This window comes from Nothoprocta perdicaria, unplaced genomic scaffold (assembly GCF_003342845.1).
Source record: "Nothoprocta perdicaria isolate Ctin4 unplaced genomic scaffold, notPer1 scaffold_274, whole genome shotgun sequence".
NCBI lineage: Eukaryota > Metazoa > Chordata > Aves > Tinamiformes > Tinamidae > Nothoprocta > Nothoprocta perdicaria.
The window spans coordinates 552131-566540 of NW_020455504.1; positions in this window are offsets into that span (position 1 = coordinate 552131).

A 14410-nucleotide genomic window follows, 5' to 3' on the forward strand; every position below is an offset into this window, starting at 1 on the left:
ACAAATTCAATAATTACTGTTTCCCCCTCTTTCAGCTGCATATTTCTTCTTAGATTAAGCATTTCAACTGTACATACCTTTTTATTCTATAAATTATAATCCATATGCTTTATTTATATAAATTAAAAGACAAAATGATTCATTTAAGCCCAAGCAAATCTCATTATAAAGTCTGTTTTAAAATTAAAATATTTAGCTGCTAAGTCATTCTATTATACTTTTTCATGTAATTTGTTATTATGCAAACAGAATAATGGCAAAGACTTTATATTGCTTTCACACAGTTTCAGTTCAATACTCAGTTGTATTTTACAAAAATTGATCAAACCCTAATATTCAGCAGTTATAAATTTTAGTCCTGCTTTTATTTATGCTATAAAAACATAGCTAGATGCTCATATTATATCTTCTGAATCCTAGAGAGAGAAGAATTAAATTTATTGGATGACTATGCAGTTTAATCTTCATTTAATGATATGATACAGTCATAAGATAACTACAGAAGTCCAAGACTATACTTTTTTTTTCATTAGAATATGAACCAAGAACTGTAACTTTCCTTGCTTCTTTCAGATTGCTTAAGGTCAAACACGGAAAGCCCACCAACTGTTGCCCTGAGAAGAATTCACATTACAACTAGGCGAAACAAGCGAGGACTGGACCCAATGCAAGAAGAAAAGCAAGACTGAGCAACCAGATGCAAGGAGCAAATCAGACTATAGGTTGGTTTGCCCGTAAGAAAAGGCCCTGTAAGGGAGAAGCAGTGGGGAATAAGCCATTTAACTCAAGACCTCAGTTACTTATCTCCTCCCAGGTAGAAAAAAATCATTGAAAAGAAAGAATCCAGGAACATGACATTCAGCTTGTAACAGCCAAGAGCTTTGGGGAGTTTGGGATGGATTTTTTTTTTTTTTTTATGGTGAGGGGAAAAGGAAAATGTCTTAACATCTTCACTGAATCAACAAAACAGTTCTAGGAGTCTTGAAATCCAGCTTTAAAGGTGGTGAGGAGGCCAGAGAACCTTCAACCGTGGCTCAGATAGCCTGCATCAGAAAAGATCTGGACTTGGACTGGAAGTCATGAACTTAAGCCAGAAAACAGGGTTCAGAAACATTTGGATCCAGAAGTCCAGGTTTCTAACTCTAACAGTGCTTGTGATCTCTTCCCCACCCACTAATATCAAATGCAACCTACACAGCACCAGACTCCAAAATCCATATACAGACACATGAGTATAAGGAATTTTCTGTATTTCAATTTTATATAATTATACATACATAAATGACTCTCCCCTTAAATTTGAAGCTTCATAATGATATACACATTGCTTATTAATAAGATTTTGAGCTGTCATTTCAATTGCTCTTATCTGAACTAGTTTTGATGATGCATATTAGTTTGGATAATCAAGTTATTATGTTAGATTAGTTTTATTAAGAACTGAGTAGCGTTTTTAAACACCGAGATGGGGAAACGCTAATGAGGCTTATGCAGTGCTATTAGTGAAAGAAAACATACTATATACAAAAAGTGGGGGAAAGAGAGATGGTCTAGAGATGGACTGCAAATCTGGCCAATCATCGGCTCTGTGTTCTCTACCCTGAACTTAAGCTGGTTTAGATAACTCCCTTTCAAACTCTGTATTAGCAATAAACTTGACCTCAAAGTACAAAACACTAGCAATTTTCTGAGGAGTCTCTGTTCAGCCCATTTTATAAGTTTCTTTCAAATAAACATAGGACCAGTTATGTTTGACATCTTGTACAAGAAACAAGACTGAAGTTTTAATAACAACATGATGAAAGAGTAAATAGCCTGTGGGTATAGCAATAAAAATGATTTATGTCTCAGCAAGCCATGATGAAATGGGCAAGAACAATGCATTGGAAGCCAGCATGAAAGGCTCTCTTGCAATGAAATGAAACGTGATAAAGTCATTTATACAGGAATAGATTGAAGTCTCTCAGAATCAGGTCATGCCATCTCATTATAAAATGGAATTAGAGCATTGGAAATTTTACATGACCCAACTTCCCTGCTAAGTTTTTTGCCTCTCAGAATCTTCTCACAACTGCAGTTCTCATCTTTGTACCTCAATTGCTCAGTTCCTTCCATCTGTTCAACCTGTGCGCTTTTTGTTAAGTACTGCTGTGCACAGAGACACTTCCAGCACCTTTGGCCTGGATGTTATGATCAGGTATCATAACTTCATCTCAAAAATCAAGGCTCAATACCACTACTCCATATCCCACTTTTTCAGTTCATTTAGGAAAAATCATTATTACCATTATAAAATAGTTATATGTTTTCAAATTTCAATCTCTTTCAAAACCATCAAAACAATGGAAATAATGAGGTATGAAGTTAAAAAGAAAAAATGAAGAAAAGACTTTGAATATAGATGTGTTTAAGTTGTAACAGCATCTGTTATTCAGCTAATATAGAATTCCAAAAGTAAAAGAGAAAAAGAGAAGATCCATTTAAAAATCTTTTTTTTTTCCCCCCATGTGCCGAACACAACAAAGAACTATATCATTTCTGAACAAGCTTTTAGGAATGCACAGTTAGGTGCAAAATCAAAATATAAGGTGACAGCTGTATGTAGACATCTTCCTATTCCAAGTAGTACCTTGCTCGATGGCTGCATAAATCTTGCCTGACGGGATAAATAGTTCAGCAACACTGAAATCTATGTCATGGCAGTCTCATTCAGATCAATAGTCAAAATAGGTAATTATAGCAAACCCAGGTGTCAAAAGTAGAAGTATATTGTCAATATACATTGCTTTCAAATAGGCTTAAACCTATGAGGATATGAAGGTGAAACCTTTGAGTCTTCCCATATTGTACTGCTACATTTTATAATAATTACAAAATTTCAATAATCTGATTTACCCTAAGAAAATGACATCAATTTCACTGCTATTGTGACATCATTTAAAATATAATTCTCAAACAAATTCTTTTTAAGCATATATAACTACTACGAAAGTCAAAGAAAGCTATTATGACTATTTTTAATTCAAAGAGTATCAGTCTCTAAAATACTTATTTTTACTCATCTTTAAGATAGGAGTCATTCACATTGTGAACCAGCACTAGACACAGAGGTACACTGCCAGTATTATTAGTCGTTTTCCTTGTCAGAGCAGCTTAAACATGATTTAATCATCTGGCATCATGCAGCAGTAGACTTACTGGTTGGGAGACCACCACTTTATGAAGACACAGTATAATTTGGCCCCTGAATGATTCTCTATCAGCTTTCCAATATTCTCTATTTTTCCCAGAAGCCCCAAATTTCTAGGGGGAAAAAAAAAAAAAGAAGAGTTGCATCCAACTTTTATATAATGTAATAGCTCATATAGGTCTAGAAAGAGCAAGTAAGCGAGTTAGCTTACAAAGAAATGAGGTGAAAAAAAAAAAAAAGAATGGTTCACAATCATTATCCCTCATTGTTGAAAGGGAGACCAAACATCAATATATAGCATAAAGAATATTTGTTGTAGCAAAGAGGTAGAAGTAGTTCATTAGGTCAGATATTGTAATTCAGCTTAGAATTCAAATGAATGTTATTAAGTGGTCTGTATCAGTTTTCTGATTGCTAATTAGAAAAAAAAAAGAAATCCATTAATAACAAATTAATCTCTTTGAATATTGTCTACACAGGAAATATGTCTTTTAATATAGAGATGTCACTTACAAAGCATCTTTAATATTGTATGTCATGAAAAGGTAGAGTATGTGAAAATATATTTATGTTTTATAGTTATTTTTAATTTATAAAGCAATTAGTAATCTATTAAGAACTGAAATGTTGGGTAAAAGTAAGATAGGTGATAGGTCCTTTTTTTTATGCAAGTCAAAGAACTTATCCATGCATACAGCATTTCCCTAAGGTTACTAAAATATCTGCTTGATTCTTTAGTTCTTCAAAGAGAGATCTAACATTGGGATTATTAAATCAACTGTTAGAGGAAGGAAAAAAAGAGCTTTGGAGAAAGTTTGTTTTCTACATGCTTCCTCAAACAAAAGCTTTCTTTCAGTAACCTTCAGTACCATCATCAAGGATTTAACCCATCAAGCTAACTCAGCTAGCAATAGTATAAAAATAAGTGATTGAAGAGTAAAATGGAAATATAAAGTAAATGTTTTCTTATATACAGATACAGCTATTTTAGTTCAGAGTGCTTTAATTACAGTAGATAGGATGCAAGAAGATGCTTTCTACACAACCACATCTGAGGTTAAAGGATTTCAGTCCCTCAAACAGAATATTTCTTCCTTACAGTGAGGAGAGAGGGATCCAGTTTTGACACAATGCAAATGTCATCATAGCCCCAAATTGTACCAGCCTTTCTAAAGCATGTAACTTTATTTTCAACTTCCCAAATACAGAAGCAGTAGAATGAAATGATCTAAATTCCAAATTTTGCCACTTGTAGAGTAACAAAATCCTTTTTATTTCAGCCTCTCTAAATGGATAGTGTTCATTGATACTGTTGTGTTCTTTTATACCAGCTACTTGAGTTAGATTTTTTGCCAAAATGTGAGATGTTTTATTTTGATAAAAATACATTTCTTTGGCTTTTTCACTGAAATAAATGATGTTTTCTTGTGATCACAAGGTGAGCAAATCCACTGTAACACCATCATTCTAGTCAATAGTGCACTTATAGTCCACATGGTAGTTTTTCTGACAGCACAGAGAAAGTACAAAGGCTTATCTGGTGCTTGCATGATATCAAGACTACTGGAAGTATTTTTACAGTGCAAGTCAATAATGGTGGAGTGTCTGTAAGATGCTGTTATGGAAGCACACACTAAAGATTTGGCTTTCAGCAGCAGATTGAATCCACAGTCTACTCTCACCTGCAATTTCCAAGGTCATAAACAACAGAGTCCAACAACTGTGCACAATATTTTATGAACAGTTTTATGCAAGAGATTATTAAGACCTAGACCAGTCAGATTCTTAGATTCTAGAAACAGGGGAACTATAAACAGAAAGAAAAAATAAGAAAGGGCAAGTGCAAATATGCAGTTACCATTTTTGAACCTGTGGTATATGCTTTTCTCAAATCTTTTGAGTCCACAACCTTTATTTCACTTCTTTCCCTTTCATAATGTAATTCATAAATTTCATAATATAATTAAATACAGAGTGAAAAAAATTGATCTTCAGCCTTTTAGAGGTTTACTGTGGTCACTTCTCTAGGTTCTTTTCTCTGGACTTTCCTCATATGTATAGCATGTTTCCTAAGGCAATTAAGCTGCATAAAGAGTTAAGGTGTGGGAACTATGTTACTTTTATTGATGCAGAGATATGGATTTTGCTTTATTCACAGACTCTGTCCTAGTAAGATCCAAAATTTATTTTGCCCTTTCTCCATGAATGCCTGCTACTCTCAGTGTCACTTTGCCATTCTGGGCCACAAATTCAAATTCAAAGATTGCCATTAGCCAGAAAAGAAATAGCATTTCTTCCCTCCAAAGTTTGTGTCCATTATTTTCCATTTCATTTCACCTGTTATTTTATCCTAGTCACTCATTATCAGGAATCCTCCATGAAAGCTTTGCAACAAGCTTTCATTTAAATTCTGCCAAATAACCTTGTATGAACACCAAAATTTCCTCCTACCTACCTTTACAGCACCTACCTAGTGGGTTTTTATAGGAAAAAAAAAAAAACTTTAATATTTCTTTATTTTGTTCTTACTCTAGTTCCTATCTTCTAGGAAGCTGTCTATATTTAGGACTGCCTTCCTTATCATGTGATAATTTTCCCAAAATCCTCAGGTGAGAGAAATAGTCAATTTTTTGGAAAATCTGTAGCACTGAACGGACCCCTCTGCTCACACTTTCAGAGAAGTTCAATAAATTTAAGAGTCAATCACCTCTAATCACCTCTGCTCTTTTTTTTTTTTTAAATAGTTCACTTTAATTGGGTAACCAAACTTACTAATGTATAGTTTCCTGACTTGAACTTGGTAAGATTAAAGACAAAATTAAAATACAAAAAAAACCCTACATTTATGACATCCAATTTCATTGGCAACAAGATTAATTGAAGCAACTGTGATTTATCACTTTAGTTTAATATTTGATTTTTGCAGGCAAACATGGTCCTTGTAATTTGATATTCTTAATACTGACTTTTTTTATACAAAGATTGAAATTAAATCTGATGAGAATAAGAGTTAAGGAATAGCCAGGCTTCCTGACTTCTTTTGTAGTGAGCACCAATGCAGAGAATTTAGAGATTCTCTTCTGCATCATTTTATTCAAATATTATTTTTCTTTTATCTCAATAACTTATTATCTTCATGAACTTACTGGCAGACTTTCCTAGGTAATACCTTTGAGAAATATTTTCAAAGTAATATTTAGATCTCTATCAAGATGTTCCTCCTAGTCTTTTTGCAAGTTAGGATGGAATTTTAATTCCAAAGCTAATATCAATTTTATTTAAACATGGTTTAATTTTCTCAACAATTATCATTTTGATACTTCACTCTATGTTTAACCATGAATTTACTTTTCCTATTAATTTTATTTTATTTTGCAGTTTATTTTCCCCTTTGTGTCTCTTCCTAACACAGTTATATTGTCTAAGTGTATAAAGCAGTGCATTTAACCAGTTCTTATAACACCTGTATGCATTTTATCCTTAATGGATATTTTTAGAAAATATTCTTAAATATTTTTCATTTTATTATAATAAAAATAATTTTAGAAGAAGGCTATTCTGGTTGTTACATTTATTTGAACCTGCTAAAGATGATGGATTTAAACATATATTTAGCCTCTGTTATGGGTGAAAGGGTATATTTTCAACCATGGTCTATGTCTGATTTTGAGTACATTCAGAATCTTTTCTTGTAGGTTTTTTGACCAGTTGCTATTTATGAATTTACCCAGTGCATCATATTTTCTCATGACACTTAGTTGGTATAGCTGGTGATAGGCTATCACAAAAACTGTTTGAGTTTTGTGCCCTCTATGTTCAAGGCTTCCCTTACGTTCATTAGCACCCTGTGGTCTCTGAATCCAGCTGAGTGACTGGTCTTATAAATATAAAAATATTTATATATAAAAAAAATATTTTTATATACAATTAAATATATAAATATATATATTTCCTTTTTGCTGGCACTCTTCTTGGATATATTTGCAGTAGTTCCTCTTACAGCATATCTCATTGTATAGTAAAGAAAAAGCTGGTTTTTCTAGAAGAATTTTCTTTGTTTTTCTACTTTTCTGAATCTTTTCCATCCAACTCATATGCCACTCTCTGTGTAACTTATAAAAAAAAAATAAGATGTGTATGTTTTATACCAAAAACTACAACCAATACACACAACAAAAAAACACAACCAATGCAATAGGAATATTTGTGTCTATTAATTTCCAGTTAAGTCTTTTTTTTCAAAATATAAAGAAAAAAAATTACTTGAGGGAAGAGTGTTTTTTTTTCAAATAACATTGCTAAATCAAAATATAGACCACCTGTACCAGATTTCCCTCAGGACCCCCGGAGAGTGCCCGGGGATGATTCTCCCACCTGTCCCCAAATCCAGTGCAGCCTTCTCCCTTTTTCCAGGTGCTATCTTGCTGGGAGAAAACCCAGCTGAAGCCCCAGCCCTCTGCACCGCCAAGCRTGGGAGGATCAAGAGAAGGCAGCAGGGATTCCCCAAGGGAAAAGAATGCTTAAGCAACCTGTCATGGGGCCATAGGTAGGTGTGATGACTTGATGGGTAAATAAGAGGAGAACTGTTTTTTCTCCCTCAACTTCTGCAAGCCCTTTGATACTGTCTCCCATCACAGTCTCCTCATTAAGCTCAGAAAGGATCCGTTAGAGGAGGCAAGGAGGTGCACTGAGAAGGGGCTGAACTGGGCAGAGCTCAGAGGCCYGTGAGCAGCCTGAAGGCAGCTCTGTGCCCAGGGCTCAGCACTGGCTGCAGTCTTGTTCAGCCTACTCAGCASCAGCAGCGACCAAGGCTCAGAGGGCACCCTGCACATGGTGGCTGATGGTGCCGAGTTGGAGCAAGGACTGCTGCACCAGAGCTCTGTGCTGCCCTTCTGAGAGCCCTGCACAGGCTGAGAGATGGGCCCCAAGGGAGCTCCTGAAGGCCAGTGCCCATCCAGGATGGGATGGGTGCGTGGGAKGACTCGCTGGGTCCATCAAGGGAGGACATCACCCACACATGGCCCTTCTGGAGTATTGGACATTGCTTGGTRGGGATAGGGAGAGCTGCTGGGCTCCTGCTTGGAGAGACATAGAACCAATGGAGAGACTCTAGCACGTTGCTTATCAGACATATTCCCTAACAGTGATACAGTATCGAGGATACGTTAGACTGTATCACTAGGAGTGCTACAGTGTTCACAGAATCACAGAVTATTCAAGGTTGGAAGGGACCTCTGGAGATSATCTAGTCCAACCTTCCTGCTCACGCAGGCACACCTAGAGCATGTGGCACAGGRTGGCATCCAGGCGGGTTTTGAAGACCTCCAGAGAAGGAGACTCCACAASCTCCCTGGGCAGCCTGTTCCACTGCTCTTTCACCCTAAGAATAAAGAAGTTCCTCCTCACCTGGAGACCACGCATTGGCCTTTGCCACCAGGTACATGGCACAAAAGGGGAGTCTAGTACACGAATCCCCTTCCTCACGGTGCCCCCTGGTCCCTGGTACAGGGCTCTTCCCTGTACTTCCCAAGGCCCCCCACCGCCTTGGGCCTTTTCCCTGCGCTGCGGGAGGCGGCGGCAGCCCCAGGAGAGCGGCCCCTCGAGCGGGGCTCGGGGTCCCCCCGCTGCCCTCCCCACCACTCGGCTGCATGTGCAGGGTGTCCCACTGACCCCCGGGGCTGCGTTTGGGGACAGCACGAGCGGCGTCGCCCCCTCGTCCCCGTGTGCGGCAGGCGGAGGAGCCGCTGGAGGCCGTGGGATCCTGGGCTGCTCCCGCGACGGCAGCGACGGTGGCTGTGAGTGCGTCTTGGACGGCACCGACGTCCCCTCGTGGACGGCACTGACGTCTCCATTACAGATGACACTGACGTCCCCATCATGGACAACACCGATGTCCCCATCATGGACGGCACTGATGTCCCCATCATGGATGGCACCTACCTCTCCACATAGATGTTGACCCACATCCCCTTCTTGGATGGTACCAACTTCACCCCCCACCCCCTTCTTCTTTTTTTTTTTTTTTTTTTTTTAACTTTCACCTTTTTAGTTATTTTCCCTTCATTTCCCCTTCTCTTACCTCCTTTTTCCCCCTTTTGATTTTTTTAATTCCTTTTCACTTTTTATCTTTTTTCCTGTGTTCTTCCTATCTTTCCTTCATTTTCTTCCTCTTAGTTTTTCAGTAACCCTGCTCTTGTATATTTTTACTTCATTTATTTCCTCTTTTTTTTTGTTTCCCCCCTCTTGTGGATATCTTTCCTTCATTTTTGCCTTTTATAGTCATTTTCCTTCACTTTCCCACACTTGAAGTTTATTTGCTCATCCATTTTCACCCTTTTATTTTGCTCTTCCATTTCTTCCCTCTTTTTTCCTCTTTTTTTCTTTTTTTTTTCTCAGAGTCACTCTTCCAGGTTTCTGTTCCTAATGAGCACTGAGGTAGCCCGGATGATTCCACGGCGTGGGCAGGGGCTTGGGAGGAGGTTTGGGAGCGTCTTGTGGGGGCGCAAGGCTCAGGAAAAGTGCCCAGCGTTGGGGCTCGTGTGTAGGGGAGAGGGGTAGGGGAAGGGGAAGGCGGCGCTGGCTGCGCCTCCTGCGGAATGTTGCTTTTCAAAAGTGCCCTCGGAATGGGAATGGGCCCTGTGCCCTGCAACCGTTGGAGGGAGCGGACGTGCTCTCCCTGCACAGGGTGTTTTCTCGTTCGCCACAAGCAAATTGGTGGCCGCAGTCCTGCTCAGCGCTCGTGACTCAGCACCTAGAGCTCCTCAGGGTGCCAGCCTTGTCTCCAGTAGGTTTGGGGTTCTTGCTTTTGTCCTGTGTGTGGTGCTGAGCGAGGATCTTGCTGGTGAAGACTCTTGCATGTGCATCTCCCTCTTGTTGCAGAGCATGGCGGCCGAAGGGCTTTCGGCAGGTGCCCTCCTGGAGAGGAGCATGAGGCTGAGGAGAGAGGCTGGGGAGCGGAAGGTGCTCTGGGCCTGGGGCCTCGTGAATCTCTGCCTTGCAGATGCTCTCTACTCACGTGTATGTTGCTTGTTCATCCAGCTCCATTAAGTGAAACATCCTGCCTTGTAGAGCATGTTTTTCATTCTTTCTTTTTCTTTTTCAGGCCTGGAAAACTTCTCGCCTACTACTTAAACATGCCCTTCTGGCCCCTCTGGTATATCGGTGAGTTGTCACTGCCCGTCAGTGAGCTTTGGGGAGTTTTGGGGAGGCCAGAATAGTTTGTGTTTTCATTTTCTTGTTGGGGAAATCATTTTAAAGGCAGCTTAAAAAATAAGATAAGATAAGATAAGATAAGATAAGATAAGATAAGATAAGATAAGATAAGATAAGATAAGATAAGATATTCAGACACACACAAGAAGTCCACAAAGAAACCTTCCCTTTTCTTTTAGCCTGGTTCATGCTGTGGGAATTTCCTCCCTGTAGTGCCAGAGAAGAGTCTCTTAGCAGTTGTGTTGTGGGGCTGCGGGACATTTGCAGATAAGGAAAGTTTCTTTCCCATGAGTGGAGTCCCAAGTAGCTGTATCAGATGCTCCTAGAGGATGGGAAGGAGGAAGAGTGAGGCAGAGGTGGAGCTGAGGGATGGATGGTTTGTCTGAAAAGCCTTGCTAAACTTCATGGGGGCGGTTNGTGTTGTGCCTGGAAAATACCTTGACTGATGAATTTTAATCTAGAGAGGAGATTTGTCTCTCCTGGTTCTTGCATMAGADGAACCTMTAAAGMAGTATTCCCCCCATSCTCAGCATGGCAGTTATTACTAGCACTTAGAATAACATAAGATTTTTATGTGTTATGAAACCTGCTTTCTTTTTCCAGATAAAAACATAAGTAATCGCACATGCTCATGCCATTTAGCATGAGAAAAGTTTTTTTTTCCCCTTTATTCTAGAGCTTTCCATTGCGTGCTTTCTCTATCTGAATGGCATATTTGAGTTTTGCCTGTTTTTCAAATACACGCTGGCATCAAATACCTTGGTTATGACACCCAGGCAGCGGATCCTTCTGGGGATGCACGATGCAGGTTGGTCTTCTAAATGCCTCTTTTAGAAATGCCTATTTATCTCCTCTCATTTTCCTTGGTATCTTCGCTGAGTGGAATTCCCCGCTCCTTTGGCTGAACACACCAGAAAAATGAATTCCCTGCAACATATTACAATTGAAACTAGCATGCTTAATTGGTGAAGGCTTGAGGGCAGAAATGGAAAGAAGCCTTAGAAAAGGAGAGGCTGGTTAAAGGGCTATTAAAGGCCAATCAGGGAGCCTGGCTGTGAAGCTGAAGGAGGAAGTTGTGACCTCCCCATGGGTCTGGCAAGAGGGCTTTTTAGCCTCCTTGAATGCCATTCCGAGGCAGCTGTAGGTCTGTGTTTTGCTGTGCATTCAGAGGAAGGAGGGCAGAGTGAGGCTGCTGCCTGTGCAGAGCTGACTGTGTTTTTGTGCTTCTTGCGGCAGTGCCGATCGCTCCGGTGCACGAGCCGTCAGCGGAGCAAGTGCCTTGGAGGCCTTCGCTGCAGGGCCAGAACGTGCTAAGCTACAGCCCAGGCCGCCCCCTGCACAGCCATCCCGCTTTGGCCTCCGCAGGCGCCCCAGGCTGCGGCCCTCAGCTGCAGGCCCCGTCCAGCAGCAGCGCTTCTTGCAGCAGGGCTCCGAGCTGCCCACCTGGCAGCAGCGACATCCGGGTGAGGACAGCGACGGGTGCGCGGGAGCCCCTTGGATCTGCTCCTGGTGCCCTCGTGTGGTGCCCTGAGGCAGCGGAGGTGCCCGGCAGGGCTTTGCTCTGTGTGCACATTTGTCCTGTCAGGATTGCTCCTTTCCCTAGTGTTGTTTAAGAAGAGGGAGTTTGTCTCAGAGAAAAAGCACCAATGAGGAATGCAAATGTAGATGCTGGGGAGTGAAAAAAAATCATGAGAATCAGAGTAGGCTTCCTAGCCGCCATGTGCCGAGGCAGAAATTAATGTGTTGAGTCATTGGCTTGCTGTAGTTAATCCAAGAAAAGTGCAAGCCGTGTCTTCTTGCTGTGACACAAGTGTTTGCTTTTGTTGCTCCAAGCCTCCCAGGTGGAGCCCTGCTCCCAAGACAATCGCGGAAGCGCTGCGGCTCAGGCTGGGGTGCCCTGAGCGCCTCGCAGCCATTGAGCGCCAGGCCCGCCTGAGCCGTGACAAGGACATCACCAACCGCAAGTCCCTGGAAAAATACCTGCATCATGAGGAAGAGAAGGAGCGTAGTCGTCAGCTGGGTAAAGAGATCCCTGTGCTTGGCCTGAAGAGATGGGCGAGGAGGGCTGTCGGTTTGATGGGAGAGTTGCTTTTCCGGGTGAGAAGAGCTGGAAAGGATTGCAGCAAAGACAGCGAGCTGCTGAAGTGCTAGTGACTAGAAGGAACTGCCACGTGTGGGGATGCCTTGTGCAGGTGGTGAAGGTGGCCGCTGGCCACTTTAGTGTTCTAGCCAGGAACTGAGACAGGAGTCCAACTTTTGTAATTTCTGCCCATCTCTGGGCATCAGGAACTTGCTAAAATTCTCCTTTCTCGCCATAACTGGTGAGCATGTCTCTCCAGTCAGAACTGAACGTATGGAGCTCTTGTCTGCAAGTATTGTGTGCTGATTGTCCTTTTCCTTGTAATAACTGTGCGTGTCTTGAATGTCATTGCAGCAAATGCAGTTTTCAGCAACTCTCCGTGCAGCTCCCTGCCATTTGGCAGCCTTGCTCGTTGGCTGGTGCAGCAAGCGCAGGTGCTGCGCAAGTTCCAATACCAGGTGTCCTGGATGCCCCTTGGTGACAGAGATGAAGGTCGTGTGGACTTGCCAAGGGCTGCCGAAGATGTAAGTTTGGCAACAAGGGAGCCCTGAAAGATGGAGCTGCATCCAAAGGGCTGGCCATGAGCTCCATGCAGCACCTTGCGGAGAGGGAGAGAAATCCCCAAGCGTTTCAGCCTCTTGCTGCAGCTTGCAAAGACCCTTTGTCCCTGGAGGGGTCTGTTTCACCTTCTGTGTTGTGACGGGGAAGTGATTTCTGAGCTGGGGAGCAGGCGACCTGTATTTAGTCCATAAAAGAAAGTGTGTCCCACGAGAATTGTGGGTTTTCTTGCTKTGTGGTSTTTGTAAWGAAGTGATGCTCATTGTGTGAGCCACAGGGGGAAACCCTTCTGTGGTCATGGCCAACTCTTGAGAAGTGAGTTATCTGAAATTGTGTAAGATTAGTCTGTAATGTGAAATGAGAGAGGTGTTCCAAGTGAAACTCAAGTTGCAGGGTTTCTTGTCCCCTTTTGTTGTCTGGGTCAAAGAAACGTGTGCCCTAAATGTTGTTGTAAACTGGCCCATATTGAACAGAGGCAACTAGTTGAAAGAATGTAAAACATGATCCTTTACACTTGTGTCTGGACTAAGTCTGTTTCAAGGAAAGAGCATTAATGTAGCTTTGATTAAATTGGATCCATTTCTTGATTTCACCTCTTCAAGCAGCTCTTGAATGTGTCCCAAACACTGGCCAGTTTTACCCTAGTGGAGGTGGGAGCTCAAATGAGTGAGTCTGGCCTCGTGTGAGCTGTGGTGTCCTGTGCAGAGGCAGCAGCAGGGCAGGGTGGCCAGGTGCTGAGGAGCTGCCTGGCTGCAGCCAGGAGATGTGTGCGGGCTGTGGCACAAGCGCAGTTTGCAGCGTGGGCTGTGCTGGAGCTCAGCAAGCATGGCAGGCCCTAAAAGCTCCTCTGGTTTTCTGTGCCGCTGAGCTGCTGTAGATGGCTAATACTCCTGTTCTTTGTGCAGGTTTGGGCAAGGGTGCTGGTGCATCGGTGGCAGCTGGATCAGCTGGATTCCTGGAGCGCTCGGTTGCGAAGTGTGAGTGCTGGGCCTAGGGACGGCTGCTGTTGTCATTGGAAGAGGAACGGCCGAGTGGGGAAGGGCCTCATCTCTGAGAGACTGGCACCTTGGAGTGTGGTGAGGATGCGGGTGGGCTTGGCCACGGAGATGAATAGAGCCTGCTGAGAGCAACAAAGAAGGAAAGGAAATGTCCAGCCTAAACTTCAGCCCGGGCTGACACGGGGTTGTGTGTTCTGAAAACATTTCCATTGTAAAGCTGACACACCTTTGAATGTAGAGCAGTGCATCCCAATGCAGGGTGGATGTGATAAGACTGCTTTGTTGTTCTTTCCACAATCCGTACTTCTGAACAGCTTTTTTCCCTCCTGGCTTTCCAAGTCCTTCCCCTGGGCTCAAGTAAAACACAGAAAA